The 15,000-nt window shown below is 46.4% G+C and overlaps 1 long non-coding RNA gene across 1 annotated transcript in view; it reads right to left on the reverse strand.

Moving 5' to 3' along the window:
* Positions 1–14,678, reverse strand: part of LOC135115034 (uncharacterized) — a 296,581-nt gene extending 281,903 nt beyond the window's left edge. Inside the window, exon 1 of the long non-coding RNA XR_010275772.1 lies at positions 14,460–14,678. This is a non-coding gene — a long non-coding RNA (uncharacterized LOC135115034). The remainder of the gene's footprint in view (positions 1–14,459) is intronic.
* Between the last annotated feature and the right edge of the window lie 322 nt (positions 14,679–15,000).

Raw genomic sequence — 15,000 nt, forward strand, 5'->3', positions numbered from 1 at the left:
GGAATACAAGAAGGAAATCAATATGTAAATTCCTAATTAATTATACGAAATTTGAAGAGGATTGTGGGTGCATTCCTCCTCCTCCTCCTCTTCCTCCTCCTCCTCCTCCTCCTCTTCCTCCTCTTTCTCCTCCTTCTATTCTGTTCATTTGTGCTTAGTTCCCTGAATATTAAAATGTGGTTTTGTATTCCTTCTTCATTTCTCTTTTAATCTATGTAATTCTCTTCTTCCTCCTTCATCTACTATTCCTCCTTTTCTCTCTGATCTTCCACCTTTCCATCTTCCCTTTTTATGTCCCCTCCTCCTTTTCGTCTTGTTTTTGCTTTCTGTCTCCTCCTCCTCCTCCTCCTCCTCCTCCTCCTCTTGCCCTTTATTCACATATGTATGTATGTAAATTTTCGCTTTTCTTTTCCTTTCAAATAAGACAAGAGGGAAATGATGAAGCAGCATTCTCTCTCTCTCTCTCTCTCTCTCTCTCTCTCTCTCTCTCTCTCTCTCTCTCTCTCTCTCTCTCTCTCTCTCTCTCTCCTTAGCTCCATATTGCAACGTTTCGACGCGCTGAGACACATTATGAAGGTGACCGCGTAGACACACACACACACACACACACACACACACACACACACACACACACACACACACACACACACACACACACACACACGTCGGTACAGATATTATGCGGGGCGATTTTCTTCCACGTTCCTATTTCTTCTTCATTCGTGTTCTTTTCAGTTCCCATTCCTCTCTCTCTCTCTCTCTCTCTCTCTCTCTCTCTCTCTCTCTCTCTCTCTCTCTCTCTCTCTCTCTCTCTCTCTCTCTCTCTCTCTCTCTCTCTCTCTCTCTCTCTCTAACATCAGACACCTACTCAGCCGCTCCAACACTAAAAGAAAAAAAAAGAAAAGAAATTAAGCCATCACCTTCACATTATCTCTCCCTCCTTCTCCCCTCTCTCTCTCTCTCTCCCCCTCGCTCCACCAGAAGAGCCCTCACATGGGAGAAAATATTGGTCAGTGTGGATTCAGAGAGAACTCCACATCGGCACTCCTTCCTTTAGGGCTGAAGTGTGACTGTATTTGGTGGAATTTCAACTTTACGTAGTACTTGTGACCTTAGAATGAGGTGGATGGTTGGGTGGGTGGATGGGTGGATGAGTGGATGGTTGAGAGTGGAAGGTAGGGTAGCATTTTTTGATGGGATTTCAACCTAACTTGATACTGGTGACGTTAGCATTTCAATAACAAACTGTAGATGGAATAGGGTGGATGGTTGGTGGATGGATGGGTGGATGGTTAGTGTGGAAGGAAGGGAGGTCTTATTTGGTGACCTAAAAATTTCGATAATAAAAGCGTAGATGGAATGGAATGGGATTGTTGGATGGTTGGGTGGATGGATGGCTGGGGGTGGAAGGAGAAAGAGTAGTGTTACATTGAGGTGCTCCTGGATGGCACGGGAAGGCGGTGCGTCCCAACACTGCTGCCACCAATGAAAACAATGTGTGTTGGAAGAGTAAGCAACAGCATCTCTCCCTCCTGCCCTCCCTCCATCCCTCCCTGGCTTTCTTTCTCTCTTTCCCTCCATTCCCGTGCACCCTCCAGCCTCCCTGACACCGCCCGTTTTGCATGTGTTATCCCTCAGCATATTTTCATTATTTTCAAGAGATACCTTTGACTTGGAGTGTTTGTTCTGCATCGAGACTTATCGGGTATAGACCAACTCTCTCTCTCTCTCTCTCTCTCTCTCTCTCTCTCTCTCTCTCTCTCTCTCTCTCTCTCTCTCTGTTATTTTTCATCAGTATTACAATCGTTTCTGATTTTTCCTTGAGTTGCGTATCTTTTCCTTCTTTTCTTTCCTCGTATTTTTTTCTATCTCATTTTTTTTTTCAATTATCCCGTATCAAATACTTCTTCTCTCCGAATTTCGATACACATGGCTAAGTCCCGTATACATTCTCTCTCTCTCTCTCTCTCTCTCTCTCTCTCTCTCTCTCTCTCTCTCTCTCTCTCTCTCTCTCTCGATATCTGCACGACTTTAGGTGAGATAAAATAGCAGTTTTAGTCGCACTGAGAGAGAGAGAGAGAGAGAGAGAGAGAGAGAGAGAGAGAGAGAGAGAGAGAGAGAGAGAGAAGGGTGCACACGAATCTATTGTTATTCTACTACCGTCCTCCCGCGATCATCTCTCTCCGTCTCTGCCAGCCTGTCTATCCTTCACTGCCGCCCTCCCGTCATTAGCGTCATCCACACCAAACACAGAGCCACCCACTCATCCGGCGGGACAACCAGACACTCGCCACACAGGACACTCAGCCACTTAGTCAAGGCAGCCGCGTGGACATTCCGACCACTGCTTTTACTTATAGAAATTCGCTCTCTCTCTTAGTCCTGTGTTTTTTTTTCTGTCATCACGCCCTATCTGCCAATAGCTAACTGCCTACTGCTACCTGACGCTTTCTCCTCCTCTTTTCTTCCTCTTCTTCTTCTCCTCCTCCTTCTCATCGTCCACTTACTGGCTGTGATCTTATTTTGCATCTGGGATTCACCTTAGATAAGATGTCCATTAGAAAATACTATAGTCTCTCTCTCTCTCTCTCTCTCTCTCTCTCTCTCTCTCTCTCTCTCTCTCTCTCTCTCTCTCTCTCTCTCTCTCTCTCTCTCCTGACCCCCCTCAACATGTCCCCACGTCGGCGCTCCTTCCTCACCTCACGCCCGCTCTCCCAGCCTTGTCTCGCGCCGCCGCCTCCTGCTTCCCTCATCCTCGCTAAGCCTTCAGCCAGTCTACAATTACCCAAGTCCTCCTTCCTCCTACTTTATTTTTTTCCTAACCCTCCTCCTTCACTTCACTTTAATTTGATCATCATGTTCTTGTTCCTCCTACAATTTTTCATTATTGCAGCCTCCTCTTCCTCCTCCTTCATCTCCTCCACGTCATCCTCATCTATTTCGCTTCTCCTCCTCTTCCGGTGGCGTGTTTTCCATTACGCATTCACCTTCACGGTAATTACACCTGGCCAAGTCTACCTGTCCTACTCTCACCTACCTGCCCTCACCTGGCCTGTCTTAATTAATACACGCACAGGTGAATTTTTAGACCGTCCACTGATGCTGCTACCACCACCACTATCACTACCACGTTCCTTTCACGAGAGAAGACTTGCGTTAACATTCTATCAGGGTGACGCATCTCCTTTTATCACTTTCCAGCCAATTATTCGTCCCTCGCATCCACTACACAACTCGTTTCTTATCACGCGGCCTTCTCAATGTCTTAATAAACCCCGGTCATACAGTGGATTAAGGTCTCTTAGCTACGGAACCAATCGCTCTTAGTGGAGATTTTAGCTCCTATGCTCTTTTCCCTCTGCTCTTTTTTTTTGCACTCGTCCCTCATAAATTCTAAATGGAAGGGCGGAAAGAAGCCGAGATGGGAGGAAAGGCGGGATGGAGGGATGGAGAGTGGTGAGAGGGAGTGTGTGTGGGAGGGAGGGTTTGAGGAAGGAAGGGGAGGGTGTGAAGGGAGGGTGTACAGAATGGAAGGGTAGAAAGGGAGTTTTAAATGGTTGTATGGTATGGATTATTTAAAGCTGATGAGGGCTGTGTGTGTGTGTGGCACTGCTCTCTCTCTCTCTCTCTCTCTCTCTCTCTCTCTCTCTCTCTCTCTCTCTCTCTCTCTCTCTCTCTCTAAAACCATTCCCTTTCAGCACTTTCTTCCTCCTCCTCCTCTCTGCTTTCCACTTCTCTCCCTTTCCTGTTTCCCTTCCCCATCCCCCATCCCTTTTCTGTTCCCTTGACCCTAAAATACCCAGCTTACTTACTGTCTAATTGAAATTCCTACCAAAGACACACACACCTGGACATACACAAAAAGGTTACGATATACGATGCATTTAAAATACCTTAAAAATTCCTGAAGAAACTAGACCTTACAAAACACACGCTACAAATTTGATGACTTCCCTTCCCTTCAAGTGTCCTTCAAAACAAGCGAGTCGGAACCGATCATACATAAAAATCCACGCAGGTAGTCGTAAAAGATTAGATCCTTTTTAGATTAGATTACAGGCGAAGTGAAAGCAATCAGGCAATCAATGGAGCCTCGACCGACTGCGGGGGAGAAAAGAGAGAGAGAGAGAGAGAGAGAGAGAGAGAGAGAGAGAGAGAGAGAGAGAGAGAGAGAGAGAGAGAGAGAGAGAGAGAGAGAGAGAGAGAGAGAGAGAGAGAGAGAGAGAGAGAGAGAGAGAGAGAGAGAGAGAACAACAAAAAATAACGTATAAATAAGCCAAAGAACGATCGATATGTTGTAATTTGAGGGAAAAAAAGGTGGAGAGAACAGGGGAGCGGCGTTAATTATGGCTATAAACTTACGAGGACGAGCAGCGTTTGGGCAAAATAATGCACTTCCTCACTCCCTCTCTGCTCCATTTTGATAGAGATTAGATAAGACTGATAGATGGAGAGATTGCAGGGAGGGGTAAGTGGAAGGGTAAATTGAGTGATGGATAGGAAAAACTGGGTGGGTGGGTAGGTGGATGTAAGGATAGCTAGCTGGCTGGATATATAGATAGATAGACAGATTGGTGGATAAGTAGATAAATATATAAACAGAAAATAGAAAGACAGACACAGACAGACAGATAGATAAATAGATACAGATTGACAGAACATGAAAAAGATAGATACACAGACAGACATACAAACAATCAGACAGACAGAGAGACAGACAGAAAAACAGACAAGTAAGTTAGCTGGTAAACTGACTGACAGAGACAGGCAGATGAGCAAGCACACACACACACACACACACACACACACACACACACACACACACACACACACACACACACACACACACACACACACACACACACACACACACACAAAGATGTTAGGTAGATAAATCACTCATACAATAGAGATAAAATGACAAAGAGATGAATGAATACGTAGCTGAATAAGCACACACAGATAAACAGGTGGGCAAGGTAGACAGAAGAGGAGACAAACAGACAGATAGATACAGATGAATGCAAACAAGATGGATGCCACGTTGAATGAAATTAGATGGACAAAAAATGAATAATGTTTCCAAATTGCACTTGAGAGAGGAGACTAAGACGAATGGATTAAAGGAAAAGGAGAGAGAGGAGAGAGAGATGGGAGGAAGGAGATGAGAACAAGGAAAACGAAAACGAGAGGAACAAAAACAAGTAATAATGCAGGGGAAGGAAGAAACTACACCAACAAGCAAGACGCGAATGAAGAAAGAAGGGAGAGGACAGACAACAAAGCAGCATAAATAGGAGGAAACACAAAACGAAAGACGAAAACAAACAAAGAGTCGTGCGTCGCTACTTCTCCCTCACATCTTATCACACACAGCCGTCACTTGCGTCCTCCAAATTACCAAAGATGAATCACTGGAAATTACACGACAGGAAAGTCAGTAGCGTGGTGAGGAAACTGAGGAAGCATGAGAGGAAGCAAGGATCGTCAACATATGTGTGAAGGAAGCTGCGGAGGACGTGAGCATGCGGGAAAGCACAGGACCTCAGGATGTGTAGGATTAGGAAGGATTCATATGTGTGCGTGGCTGAGACGTGAAGAAGGAGGAGGAGGAGAAGTAGGAGGAGGAGGAGGAGGGTATGAGAGGAAGATGAGACTTGCAATTACCTCATGGCGTCTCGAGTAGTCTGCCGGGGGAGGTTAAGAGGTACAAGGAAGGCTGAAGGAGTGGGCGTGAAGAGGGCAAGGAGGCAAAGAGGTGGTGGGTATATAAGGAAGACGCATAGGAAGAGTGGAAAGCGACGGAGGCGGGTCGGGCACATGAGGAAGGGAAGGTATTAAGGGGTTGAAATGGCGACTGGGTGGGGTTGTTGAGGATTATGAGAGATGAGTAAAAGGGCGCAGGCATGGCAAATGGTGTACGCCTGCCCACCTTATATGACGCCAGGGCCTGAGTGTTGCAGGATACCGGTACACACGCTTGAGGTTCCTCTGAAAAATACATGAGGGAGGAAAGCTGTTCTTTATGCAATCATGAGCCACGAAATTGTAAATGTTAGACGCTAATAGAAAAATGCATGTATGAATAGGAGGTAATTCCACGCCATTCAAGAAGTAAAAATACAAAAGTAAAACCAAGAGGAACCAAAGACAAAATGAAAAAAAATAAATAAATAAGTAAAAAGAGAAAGATCATACCAGACATCAAAGAAAAGCATTAAAATACTAAACAAAGGAAGAGAGAGAGAGAGAGAGAGAGAGAGAGAGAGAGAGAGAGAGAGAGAGAGAGAGAGAGAGAGAGAGAGAGAGAGAGAGAGAAACATTTTTAGACATCTCGGGCCACACTCTAATCAAGACACACACAACTGGTTATACCTCAAAGTTTACACCCAATTCAGAGCGCCTCCAAGAACCTGAAGTGCCCCCCCCTCCCCCCTTCCCCTTCTCCTCCTCTTCCTCTTCCTCCAACCGCCGAAGATGCTAAAATACCAATAAGAACCTGAACTAAGCTGGAACCTTCAACATTAAGTCAATACGATGCGATTCGCTGGAGGGAGAATTCTGCCCACCAATCAGGAATCAGCTGTTACACCGCCTCGAGCTGCCATTGGTCATCTTAGGGAGTCCAGCCTGGTGTGTGTGTGTGTGTGTGTGTGTGTGTGTGTGTGTGTGTGTGTGTGTGTGTGTGTGTGTGTGTGTGTGTGTGTGTGTGTGTGTGTGTGTGTGTGTGTGTGTGTGTGTGTGTGTGTGTGTGTGTGTGTGTGTGTGTGTGTGTGTGTGTGTGTGTGTGTGTGTGTGTGTGTGTGTGTGTGTCAAGGATTACATGTAGGCTTGATGATCGTCTGTTATCTCTTATCTTTATCAACGTGAGAGACTCGATCCCTACCTTGCTGAAAGACAGGCGAGGACTTTACCACTGAGCCTGCGAACCGTGTGTGTGTGTGTGTGTGTGTGTGTGTGTGTGTGTGTGTGTGTGTGTGTGTGTGTGTGTGTGTGTGTGTGTGTGTGTGTGTGTGTGTGTGTGTGTGTGTGTGTGTGTGTGTGTGTGTGTGTGTGTGTGTGTGTGTGTGTGTGGCGAGAATAAACACACACACAAACAGACGAATGAGAAGGTGAAGAGACACAGATGGACAGAGATAAAGATATGCTTATAGATCATTATACAGACAAACAGACAGACGGACACGTAACTCTTGCCCTCCATCACCCACCTCCCTCCCTCCCCGCGGCACCAAAACGGGAGTGACCCACGAGTCTGGAGGGAGAAGGGAGATGGAGGAGAAGCGAGAGGAAGAGGAAAAGGGAAGGATGTGATCTTTTAATTATTGTGTTGTATTCTTAAGATATTGTGATTTTTAGCCTTGTGTGTGTGTGTGTGTGTGTGTGTGTGTGTGTGTGTGTGTGTGTGTGTGGAGCTAATATGGCGTGTATACATACGTTCGATCATCTTCTGTTTGTTTTTACGCTATAAGTAATGTTTGCCCGAGCATCGTCATCACCATCATTATCACCATCAAAAACCATTACCAATATTGACTCGCCTTCACTCCGCCACCCATTACACCAACACGCTCCACCCCTCCACACTCCCACACACTCCACTTATCCCCACCACCTCCACCTACACCATCACTCCACACTACTCCACTCCACTCCTCGGCCTCTCCCAGCCCTCATCACTACTCCTGCCTCTCGCCTCGCCAACTCATACCCAGCACCCCGCCTCCTCCCCCCATCGCCCCCAGCCCTCCCCCCACGCCCCCCGCACCAGTCAATGCCATGATAAAGACGTGTGCTCGGCGGTGTCTGGAAGGCAAGAACACGGCACCGCTTTGTCTTAAACTCACGGAGCGCTGGGAGAACGACGGGCTCATCCCTCTCGCAGCGTCCCATGGCCAATCCCGCCCTTGTGCCCCGCCGCGGAGGGTCGGAGGGGCGCGGCCTGCGTGGCGCGGGAGGCGGCTCCCCTCCCCGCGCGGCAACAACTTGATAAATCTTGAATGCCAACGCGCCCCGCTGGACAAGGGCGCTCCGCTTTCGACTCTATCAAGGAGTTGCTTAAAAACCATTCGCGCTTGTTTGGATAATTCTATTGCGGCCATTTTGGTGCGGCAAGTGCATCATGCAGTGAAAAAAATGAATGAACAACGATCCCTCGCCGATAAGATGCAACTGAGCTTCAAACTTGCGCATGTCGGTGATGGTATCTGGGCGCCCCCGCACCACCGCCGCTCACCTGGCCCGCCGCGCCCTGCCCGACGACCAGCGCGCCTCCACGCCCCCCGGGTCGGGCCTATGCGGGCTCAGACTGTACACTGGTGAGAACTTTGCATCAGATGGGAAGCCCCGCCGGTGGGATCACCCATGTCGCGGCCCCAGACCTGCCCGCCGCCTCCCACCTCCTCACTCTGCCCGCCGCCCAGTCGCCCTCACGGTCCATCATGCGGTTTCAATTCTAAATAATTATATCGAATAACTTGTACTGGAGCGTCTTGCGTATATCAACACCGGGAGGGAAGGAGGGAGGGAGGCGGCGAGGCGGGAGAGCAGGAGGGAGGGAAGGTAAGAGTGAAGGAGACGGAGAGACCTGCCGCTGAGAGTGGGGTCAGTGGGAGGGAGGAGTAGGAGGAGTAGGAGGACGAGACAGGGGGCAGGGAGGGAGAGGGACTGAGGGAGAGGCAGGGACGCAACCTCACCTCCCGTTTGTTGACAAAGCCGAGGAAGCGAAATTTTCAGAATCACTCGTGTAAATCAACCCTGGGACGTTATATAAATGTGATTAATTACACCCAGACAATATTTTACCTGGCAATAAATGGGTGTGCAGGCCGCCCGCCCTCCTCCACCCTCAGGCGCCCGCTCGCATATATTGATACCGTGCTCAGAGCGCCCGCCATTACAAGCAAGATTACGATGATAGCCAAGGTCAGGCGGCGCGGGGAGAAAGGGAAGGGGTAAAAGGGAGGAGGGAGGAAAAGGGAGCAAGGGATGACGATGTGAGACTGAAGGGAAGAAGGGAGTCGGTAAGAAAGTGAGACAATTGTTTAGTTGAAGGATAAATGGCAGGGAAGGAGAAATGGGGAATGAAGGAAAAAGAAAACGAGGGAGGGAAAGAGATACAGCGGATGAATGTGCATTAAGGAGAGAAAGAAAGAAAAACAAGGAACAAAAGAAAGAAGAAAGAATGAATAAATAAGAAAAAGAAGGGAACGAACTAGAAAACTGAAGAGATAAAGCAGGATGAACATGAATGAGAGTAAAAGTGAAGAAACAACACAAAGACACAAAGAAAGGAAAAGGACGGGGAGGGGAATGAGAAGAGAAAGAATAAAAGGAGAGAAAAAAAGAGGGAGGATATTAATGTACATAGTAGTGAGAAGAGAGGGAGAGTGAAGGGTCAGGAACAAGGCAGCAGGAAGGGTACGGGTGAGGGACGGGAAGAGGGATGGGAAGGGCAAGGAGAGAGTACTTGGGCATCTTCCCGCCCCTGCAGGCCCTTGGGGTAACGAGCGGCGGGAGGGAGGGAGATGCACCTGTACATAGCAAGGAAAGAATGTGTGTGTGTGTGTGTGTGTGTGTGTGTGTGTGTGTGTGTGTGTGTGTGTGTGTGTGTGTGTGTGTGTGTGTGTGTGTGTGTGTGTGTGTGTGTGTGTGTGTGTGTGTGTGTGTGTGTGTACTCGACTATCTCATCCTGCCTACAACTATCTCTTCCTCCTTGTCTGTCTTTGTCTGACTATCCGCCTGTCTGTTATTTATCCGTCCATCTGTCTGTCCGTCTGTCCGTCTGTCTGTCCGTCTCGGCCACCGGGATATGGACACGGACAAACTCGAAGACACGTCAGCGAACACAAAGATCTGTTTGCGCAGACACACGGACGGAAGAGAACAAACAGCCAGATTGACCCCTCACACACACACACACACACACACACACACACACACACACACACACACACACACGAAAAACGTACATACAAAGTGAGAGAGGAAAATGTAATAAAACGAAAGTGAAATACAGCCAAGGAAAAAAAGGATAAACAAAAAAGAAAAACTCAAACCAAGACTCCATTAAAACACACACACACACACACACACACACACACACAGGCAGAGTGGAAGAGCGAATCCAAACCAAGAAATCCGATCGGGTCAACACTGTCTCTGAACCATTAATGAAACAACGGATGGATCGTGTGTGTGTGTGTGTGTGTGTGTGTGTGTGTGTGTGTGTGTGGAAAAGGGTACATACTCCATCCTCCCCTCCCTCCCTCCCCACCCTATCTCAGCTCTCTCTCTCTCTCTCTCTCTCTCTCTCTCTCTCTCTCTCTCTCTGCTTCTGTTGACTCAAGCCTCTTACCTACATCATCTGGCTGACACTCTTCCCCTAGTGGATTCCTCCCCTCCCCCCACACCCTCCCTGGGGACATTAATACGCAGAGAGAGAGAGAGAGAGCAATATATCTTTACTTTTGCTTTAATCTTCCATATACTCTCTCTCTCTCTCTCTCTCTCTCTCTCTCTCTCTCTCTCTCTCTCTCTCTCTCTCTCTCTCTCTCTCTCAACATAGAGAAACAGAAAACGCTGAACTGAAAGACACGGAAGGAAGGAAGGGACGAAGGAAGGAAGGAGGGAAGGAAGGAAAGGAGAAAAAAATAAAAGGAGGAAGAAAGTATGATAAAAATCGAAAAGTGAAAAAAACAAAGGAAAATTAAAGGAAAGGGAATGAAATAAAAAGGAACAGAGGAAAGAAGGAAGGAAGGAAGGAAGGAAGGAAGGAAGGATGTAAGAAGGAAGCAAAAAAAAGGAAGAACACGAGGGAAAAAGGAAAGCAGGAAGGAAGAAACAAAAAAAAAAATAGTAAAGGGAAAAAATGGAAAAACAAGCCAGGGAAAACACAAGATGAATCCATGAAAACGTGATACCGAACTCCAACAAAAAAATACGCGAGGAAAGCTCAGAGTTCATACGAATACAGATTGAGATAGATAAACGAAGGAACATAAACAACCAAAGATAAACTCTCTCTCTCTCTCTCTCTCTCTCTCTCTCTCTCTCTCTCTCTCTCTCTCTCTCTCTCTCTCTCTCTTTCGCACACAAACATGCACACACACACGCAGAGAGAGAGAGAGAGAGAGAGAGAGAGAGAGAGAGAGAGAGAGAGAGAGAGAGAGAGAGAGAGAGAGAGAGAGAGAGAGAGAGAGAGAGATTAAACTAAAAGCTATCCCCAAAAGAACAATAAAACCAACCAGACAAAAAAAAAACACCAAAAATCCCAAATCTGCTTCAAAATAACCCCAAAAAAGTGGCAAATAAATAAATAAATAATAAAAAAATAAGGAAAAAAACCAACAAACCAACAAACACATACACAAATACACCGTAACAGAAGAAGAAGAAAAAAAAAACACTAGGTAAGCCAGACGAGGTATAAGAGAACAGCACTCCATCTAACGACCCATTAAAAAAAAAAATTCCCACCAGGCCTACTCACTTCCCCCTCACCCCTCCCCCTACCCCCCACCACCACCTCACCAAGCCTGCAAACCCTCCTCGCGCACGCAAATATTTTATCTCCCAGACCAAAACAAACATGGCTGATGGTTCTTTTGTGGGGTCCGGGTCGGGGGCAGGACGAGGTGGGGTGGGGGAGGGGGAAGTGTGGATTAGGAGAAAGATGGAGGGAAGGGTAGACTGGGAGAAGGGGAGTAAAGAGCAGGATGGGAGGATAGGATGAGGAGGGAGAGGGAGAGTAAAGGATATGGAGAAGGAAAGGTGATTGAAGGAATGATGGTATGAGAGAATATAGGGATTGAATTAAAGAGAGTAGTAGTAGTAGAAGTAGTAGTAGTAGTAGTAGTAATTGTGGTTAGATTAGGTCAGGTTAGCAGATTAAACAAATTCACCGATAGGAATGATGATAGAAACTGGTTGGTATGTTTTTGTACAAGGACTGCCACGTGTAGGCCTGCTTGTTTATGGTCATATATCCTTAGTAGTAGTAGTAGTAGTAGTAGTAGTAGTAGTAAGTGGTAAAGAGGAAGTGGTAAAGAGTGGTGTGAAGAGAGACGATGAAAGCGACAGTAAGATAAGATACACGGGATAACATACGAACACACAAGAGAAGTAATGGTTCCTAACGAGGCTGTTACCTACTTACGTAAATATAAGTAACAAGGGATAAAGGGCCGCGATGAAATGATCTGGAGAAATCTGTATGAGTTAAGAACACATTATCAAGTAATCACGGGGTTTTCCGGAGATAGTTTTTTTTTTTTTTTTTTTTTTTGCTTTTTACTTTTTGCTTTTTACCCGCAATGCGCATTCCTGGCCGTCATTGTTTTGGAAGGCGAAGGGCGGTGACGTCACGCAAAGCCAGGCCTGCCACTCACTCCCTTCAGCAAACAACTTGTGGAGGGCAATTGTGTATTTTGACGTGCAGTGCAAGGAATGCCGCTCCTGGAAACATGATCATTCCAGAGGGAAGTTTCAAGATGCTGCTCAGATTCCGAATGATTTTATTTTATTTATTTATTATTTATTTTTTTTATTTATTTATTTTTTTTTTTGGGGGTACTGCACTCTATAGAGGCTGGCAACTTCAGTGGGCCTTTATTTCCTATAACTGTTTGTCAGTGACCCTCTTGTATAGAAAAATAAATTAGACATCAGAATTCCCGTGACATAACCAGTGCGTGTTATAGCAGTGGCTGGCAACCCTGTGTGGTGTGACGTGGGTAAGATGATGCGGCAGTGGTTGGCACCCATGTTAGAGGTGGCAGTGGTTGGCAGCCCTATGTTGTGTAGCCAAGATGTAGCAGTGGTTGGCAGCCCTGTGTTGTGTGGGCAAGATGTAGCAGTGGTTGGCAGCCCTGTGTGTTAGGTAAGACGTGGCAATGATTGGCAGCCCTGTATGATGTGAGGGTGCGGCAGTGGTTGACAGCCCTGTGTGATACTAAGATTACGTGGTAATGGTTGGCAGCCCTGTGTGATATGGGCAAGACGTGGCAGTGATTGGTAGCCCTGTGTGATGTGGGCAAGACGTGGCACTGGTTGGCAGCCCTTTGTGGCGTGGACAAGACGTGGCTGCAGTTGGCAGCCCTGTATGACATGGGCAAGACATGGCTGTGGTTGGCAGCCCTGTGTGATGTGGGCAAGGCGTGGCAGTGGTGGGCAGCCCTGTGTGATGTGGGCAAGATGACGTGGCAGTGGTTGGCAGCCCTGTGTGATGTGGGCAAGATGACGTAGCAGTGGTTGGCACCCCTGTGTGATGTGGGCAAAGATGACGTCAGCAATACACCGACGACCTCCACTTATTAATTTCATTTCGTTAACTCTTTCCTGTGCTGCAGGTGAAACAATTTGCTTTGCCATCATTTGTGAAGGCTATTTCGAAATCATGTATTTATATTTCCTGCCAGCCTGGCGTGCAAACAGACAGCCTTCCACACCAGTAATAGATTTCCGCTGTAAATATCATCAAATTAAATCAGCAAATATTTTCACTTTTCAATTAATGTGAAACCAATACTTTTTACGCAGCCTCGCCTCCTGCGCCTCACTGACGCCTCCGTAACAAGCACTTACTTCTTCAACCTTCGTATTTTGAAGCGTTTTGGCGTATTATCTCAAGCACGTTTAACAGGCAGTAGTGAAAGCAGCTGAAGTTTTTAAGGGTGTTTTCATAACGTATGTGACAGTTAACAAGGCTTCTACACTGTCAACTGGAAAAACACTCACGACGGATCATCTGTGACCTTTGAAAATAGTCCTGATGAAATCCCACAGCATTAAGACCCCCAGAACCATCACTGTTAACCTGAATGATGGAAAAAAAATATATTATACCACTATTGAACACAATAGTCTCACCTGGGATGGACTGAGGCACCTGTGTTAACTAGAGAAAGAAAAAGGTAAGCTGGTTCCATAACTAACCTCCATTACGAATAAACACAATGGTGTATGGAGTTTAGTTTATTCCCGACCGGTTTCGCCTACAGCTTCTTCGGGGGAACTGGGTTTGCCTCCGGTTTCCCCTGAAGAAGCTGTACGCGAAACCGGTCGGGAATAAACTCAAGTCCATACATCTGTGTTTTTCCTGCCACCTCCCCCTCCAACTTCGCTAAATGTCTGAACAATAAACATAATTTTTTCGCTGTCCAACATCTCCAGGAGCCAGACAAGCTGATACATGCACAGCGTTGCCATCAAGTGTCCCGCACTTGACTGTCCTCAAGTAATACGTGACACGCAGCCTTTCTCCTCTGGGTATGGCAAGACGCGCTGACTTAACTTATTTCTATACACTTACCTTAACCTCTATTCAATATCATCATTATTTCATTGGCCGGTCTCAGTAATATGTTAAAATTGATAAACAGAACACCAGACAAAAGGCAATTTCTCATCTCATTTTCTCTCGCCCCATCTCCTTTATTTACGTTCCCCATCGTACTTACTTCATGCAGTGTCCTTCGCTGGTCCCTCGCGCCTCCTGTCCCACCTCCTACGGGCGTTCACGTCCAGCAAAGGCTCCGATGATTGGCGATAAGCACGGACCACCTCAGCACAGACACACACACGTACGCTCGTTGTTCCTTGCTAGCGATTGCCTGACGGCTCCTCGCTGCGGTCAAGGTTATGTCAAGTTTGTGTAGTTGTTTTCGTCGCTTTCTTGTTATAAATCAGCATTTTTCTACAGTTTCCCATATTTTCATTGATTTCTTTAGCACGATTATTACTCTGTTATAGAAATGGTGTAGTTATAATTGTGTTAAGTAGGTTGTTGTTGTAGTTGTTCTAATGACAAACTCTTGAATATGTCACCTGTAAATAACAAGACTAAACATTTTCCTCCTACATTCAATGCACTATAGATATAAGCAATACAAATCTATAGATATAAGCAATACATATCACACAATATATTCAAAACTTTAATCTAAAATACGACGAACCCCAAAATATTCAAAATCCAGAGCACTGCGTCAGAAATTCATA

The sequence above is a fragment of the Scylla paramamosain genome, chromosome 28 (assembly GCF_035594125.1).
Source record: "Scylla paramamosain isolate STU-SP2022 chromosome 28, ASM3559412v1, whole genome shotgun sequence".
Taxonomy (NCBI): Eukaryota; Metazoa; Arthropoda; class Malacostraca; order Decapoda; family Portunidae; genus Scylla; species Scylla paramamosain.